Here is a 6,079-nt window from a genome sequence, read left to right on the forward strand (position 1 = left end):
CTAGTCACAAGACCAGCAGTTGGCATAATGGCTATGTTGCTGGACTCCTATGTAGTCGACCACAGTTCAAGTCCCAGACCCGGTGGCTTGAACTCACGCCGGGCATGTGTGCATGCATGCCCAAGATCCCTAGAAGAGAATGGAGGAGAAGGGATTGTGGTGTGCCCATCTCCCCTGGGGGGGGTGGGGGGAGTGATTTCTCGCTTTCTGTCTCTGTATTTCTGGTGAGCGCATGCACCCAATAGCAAAACCTCACCAACAAAAACATCTAGTCCCGGTCATTTTCAAGCACTGAGGGTGCAGCCACCCTCAGCTCGCATCTGGAGCTTGCGACAATGGAGTTGTGCTAACAAGTACTGAGTCCCAGTCCTCTCAACTCCGCCATCTTGATTTAGGTAAAGGAGAGTGCACAGCCAACAACTCCAAGTCCCTGTCTTTCTGATAGGAACTACTGTTGCAGTTTTTCCCTTATGCCTTTCCAAGGAAGTTTCTTACATTTCTAGAAAGATCTGTGATAAGTTAGAAAGCCCCTTTAGGAGATGGAAGCAAGAAAAGGAGGTACTCACATGCCAGGGTGTAGTATTAGGATTTGTGGGGGATGGTGAGTGGTTATTGCTTGGTGCATCCCTCTCTATTCATTAAATTGGAATGAAATCCAGCGATGTTAAGTAAGCTATTGTTTAGAAACTAATGATGATTCATCGTTGATGCAAGCTAAAATCTTCGGAGGAGCTTGAGAGCATTCAGTAAAGCCATTTACCTGTCACTGGCCTCTCTTTAATTCTTTGGTTATGAAGTGATGTCTTTCCAAACACCCTTTGAAAAGAAATTATGAAGAGACAAAGACACATTACATAAATGGGAAATAAATCATGCACATTCTGGAAACTCAACTTCATTGAGAATATCACTGCTTCATGCTAATTACTTTATTAGGGACAAAAAGCTTTATGATTGAATATACAGGAGAGTCTTAAGTCATCATTGAATGTGAAAGTCTACTTCTTTTGCCTCTAATGACTTAAAATACAATCATCCTACAGAGTGATGAAAAGGTTGTTTGTGGTAAGCACTGCATGCAAATGGGTCATTGAACAAAGACGCATTCATCAGTTTCATGTTTCAAAACTGGATTATTGCAAACGTTTTATTCTGCATGCTTACCCCTATCTTGATGGAAAGGCCTTCTTCAAATTTGTAATTTCCAAAGTCGAGCTGATTGTTTTCCTGTGGGTTTCCTAAACTGCATAGATGCGTATGTGTAGGAGCACTCTGTATCAGTTGTCTATTATTGTTTTCTCTATTACCTGCCAAGTTAGTGGCTTAAACCAGTCCATGTTTATTAACTCACAGTTTCCATGTTGACAATATATAGTTCAGAACACCGCCCGATAGAACATTACTGAATATGCATAGCATGATGTAATGTTTGATCTCCAATAAGATGAGTATATCTCTATACTTGATTATTATACACAGTATGCATGCTTTGGAAAATCACACTGTATATCCCAAACATGTACCAATGATTATATGTAATCCAGAAATTATAATTTAAAAAAATTAAGAAAAAGAATCTGGGCAAGACTTAGCTGAGTCCTCTAGGCCCCTAGCAAGGCACAATTAAGGTACTGGCCGGGGGCAGGAATCTCATCTTAAGGCTTGACTGTAGGTAGATCTGTCTCCCAATTCACTCAAGATTTTGTCAGGATTTCATTCCTCATGGGCTGTGGACAGAGTGCCTCAGTTCCTCTCTGGCTGTTGGTCCAAGGCCTTCTTTGGTTCTCTGCCCCATGAGCTCTCCAAGAATTGCTTGCAACAATGTAGCTTGCATCATCAAAGACACCAGGCAAGATGACTGGAAGATATTCTTGTGTTTCCTCATGTTGAAGAGGTATACCAGAGCCTGGCAACTGGTGTGGTGGTTAAAGGAGTTGGACTCCTACATGGGCAACCACGGTTTGAGTCCTAGACCTGGCAGCTTGATTCTCACTTTCCCCCCTCCCTCACATTGTGTCCCTCTCTGGCCAAATAAAAATAAGAAAATTAAATAAAATAAAATAATTCTTTAAAAGAAAAAGACAGAGGAGTCCTGTAACATTTGCCATACCCTACTTGCTAGAATCCAGTCAGTAGATCCATTCTCAGACAGAAGAATTACCCAAGGAAATGATTACTAAGATTCATGGCTCACTGAGGGACATCTTAAGAGTAATCGCCAAGGGAACCAGCAGTTGGCGTAATGGCTATATCACTGGACTCCCACATAGTCGACCGCAGTTCGCATCCCGGACCCAGTGGCTTAAAATTCACACTGGGCGCGTGTGCGTGCGTGCCCAAGATCCCGAGAGGAGAATGGAGAAGGGATTGCGGCATGACCATCTCCCCTGGGGGGTGATTTCTCGCTTTCTGTCTCTACGTCTCTCTCTGTCTGTCTGGCGAGCGCACGCGTCCTATAGCAAAAAACCTCTCCAAAAAAAAAAAAAAAAAAGCCTTGCTCCAGCCAAAACCCCTGCTTAGGCTGGCCAAACAATAAATAGCTGTGCATAGTTTTGAGTGACAACCACGGAGTGTGCAGAAACTATAAATATGACCCAAATAAAGAAGCAACTGGCTCACAGGGCTTAGAACTATAGCTCTATGCATCTCCTCATCAAAGCACCAACCTCACAATTCCCTTTCATGGTGTCCCTAGTGAGAAGGAGGAATGGATGCTGACCCATCCATATCGCAGAAGGCTGACACCTCAATAGTGTCAGCCCCGTCTCTGCTGATACTTGTCAAGTTTCTGCAGAGAGGTTCTGATGGAATTTTAATATTTGCATGCTGTAAACCCATAGAAGAGAAAATAAACCCAGGCTGCCTAATACCAAGGTAACAGCTGGTCAGAAATAAGCATGGGTTTATTTACTCAGCAGCCAAACCACAGAAAAGCTGAGGAATCTCAACATCTAGTCACAAGACCAGCAGTTGGCATAATGGCTATGTTGCTGGACTCCTATGTAGTCGACCACAGTTCAAGTCCCAGACCCGGTGGCTTGAACTCACGCCGGGCATGTGTGCATGCATGCCCAAGATCCCTAGAAGAGAATGGAGGAGAAGGGATTGTGGTGTGCCCATCTCCCCTGGGGGGGGTGGGGGGAGTGATTTCTCGCTTTCTGTCTCTGTATTTCTGGTGAGCGCATGCACCCAATAGCAAAACCTCACCAACAAAAACATCTAGTCCCGGTCATTTTCAAGCACTGAGGGTGCAGCCACCCTCAGCTCGCATCTGGAGCTTGCGACAATGGAGTTGTGCTAACAAGTACTGAGTCCCAGTCCTCTCAACTCCGCCATCTTGATTTAGGTAAAGGAGAGTGCACAGCCAACAACTCCAAGTCCCTGTCTTTCTGATAGGAACTACTGTTGCAGTTTTTCCCTTATGCCTTTCCAAGGAAGTTTCTTACATTTCTAGAAAGATCTGTGATAAGTTAGAAAGCCCCTTTAGGAGATGGAAGCAAGAAAAGGAGGTACTCACATGCCAGGGTGTAGTATTAGGATTTGTGGGGGATGGTGAGTGGTTATTGCTTGGTGCATCCCTCTCTATTCATTAAATTGGAATGAAATCCAGCGATGTTAAGTAAGCTATTGTTTAGAAACTAATGATGATTCATCGTTGATGCAAGCTAAAATCTTCGGAGGAGCTTGAGAGCATTCAGTAAAGCCATTTACCTGTCACTGGCCTCTCTTTAATTCTTTGGTTATGAAGTGATGTCTTTCCAAACACCCTTTGAAAAGAAATTATGAAGAGACAAAGACACATTACATAAATGGGAAATAAATCATGCACATTCTGGAAACTCAACTTCATTGAGAATATCACTGCTTCATGCTAATTACTTTATTAGGGACAAAAAGCTTTATGATTGAATATACAGGAGAGTCTTAAGTCATCATTGAATGTGAAAGTCTACTTCTTTTGCCTCTAATGACTTAAAATACAATCATCCTACAGAGTGATGAAAAGGTTGTTTGTGGTAAGCACTGCATGCAAATGGGTCATTGAACAAAGACGCATTCATCAGTTTCATGTTTCAAAACTGGATTATTGCAAACGTTTTATTCTGCATGCTTACCCCTATCTTGATGGAAAGGCCTTCTTCAAATTTGTAATTTCCAAAGTCGAGCTGATTGTTTTCCTGTGGGTTTCCTAAACTGCATAGATGCGTATGTGTAGGAGCACTCTGTATCAGTTGTCTATTATTGTTTTCTCTATTACCTGCCAAGTTAGTGGCTTAAACCAGTCCATGTTTATTAACTCACAGTTTCCATGTTGACAATATATAGTTCAGAACACCGCCCGATAGAACATTACTGAATATGCATAGCATGATGTAATGTTTGATCTCCAATAAGATGAGTATATCTCTATACTTGATTATTATACACAGTATGCATGCTTTGGAAAATCACACTGTATATCCCAAACATGTACCAATGATTATATGTAATCCAGAAATTATAATTTAAAAAAATTAAGAAAAAGAATCTGGGCAAGACTTAGCTGAGTCCTCTAGGCCCCTAGCAAGGCACAATTAAGGTACTGGCCGGGGGCAGGAATCTCATCTTAAGGCTTGACTGTAGGTAGATCTGTCTCCCAATTCACTCAAGATTTTGTCAGGATTTCATTCCTCATGGGCTGTGGACAGAGTGCCTCAGTTCCTCTCTGGCTGTTGGTCCAAGGCCTTCTTTGGTTCTCTGCCCCATGAGCTCTCCAAGAATTGCTTGCAACAATGTAGCTTGCATCATCAAAGACACCAGGCAAGATGACTGGAAGATATTCTTGTGTTTCCTCATGTTGAAGAGGTATACCAGAGCCTGGCAACTGGTGTGGTGGTTAAAGGAGTTGGACTCCTACATGGGCAACCACGGTTTGAGTCCTAGACCTGGCAGCTTGATTCTCACTTTCCCCCCTCCCTCACATTGTGTCCCTCTCTGGCCAAATAAAAATAAGAAAATTAAATAAAATAAAATAATTCTTTAAAAGAAAAAGACAGAGGAGTCCTGTAACATTTGCCATACCCTACTTGCTAGAATCCAGTCAGTAGATCCATTCTCAGACAGAAGAATTACCCAAGGAAATGATTACTAAGATTCATGGCTCACTGAGGGACATCTTAAGAGTAATCGCCAAGGGAACCAGCAGTTGGCGTAATGGCTATATCACTGGACTCCCACATAGTCGACCGCAGTTCGCATCCCGGACCCAGTGGCTTAAAATTCACACTGGGCGCGTGTGCGTGCGTGCCCAAGATCCCGAGAGGAGAATGGAGAAGGGATTGCGGCATGACCATCTCCCCTGGGGGGTGATTTCTCGCTTTCTGTCTCTACGTCTCTCTCTGTCTGTCTGGCGAGCGCACGCGTCCTATAGCAAAAAACCTCTCCAAAAAAAAAAAAAAAAAGTAATCGCCCACAAATGCCCAGGAAAGAATTAGAAAAATATCAGGAAGTGACAAGATGCTTCTCTGGAAACAATGGAACAACGCTGAAACACGGTGGAAGCAACCTATCATGGTGTTCATTTATATGGACTTCCATCACAGACAGGATATGAATTCTTTTTTTTTTTTTAACTATTTAAATTTTAATTAGTTATTTTTCAGTTTTACCAGAGACAGACAGAGAGAGAGTGAGGAGAGTGAGAAAGCAAACCACCAGTCCCGGAACTTGAATTGCTATCAGCCATGTGAGAGTTCAGCACCCTAACCACTATGCCACCTGCTAACCCCAGACAGGGTTCAAATTGTAACTGCAATACAGCAATAGCAATATTCAACCTCTGTAAAATTAAGGTGTTTCCTATCTCACTGGATAGAAAATGTAAATTTTCCAACATGTTGCCTTTTGTATAGTAAGCAGTCAATCGTGGTAATATGTGTAGTATTTTGTAGTATGCAGAGCCTGGGAGAACAAGAACAACAAAATGAGGCAATGATCAAATCCAAGGAAGACAGTGAAGTCATGACATGTGACAAGGACAAATTCTAAACAATATTCACATACTATATCTCTGAACAGTGACTCAACGAAGGAATGCAGG

Source organism: Tupaia chinensis, unplaced genomic scaffold (assembly GCF_000334495.1).
Source record: "Tupaia chinensis unplaced genomic scaffold, TupChi_1.0 Scaffold000333_1, whole genome shotgun sequence".
Taxonomy (NCBI): Eukaryota; Metazoa; Chordata; class Mammalia; order Scandentia; family Tupaiidae; genus Tupaia; species Tupaia belangeri.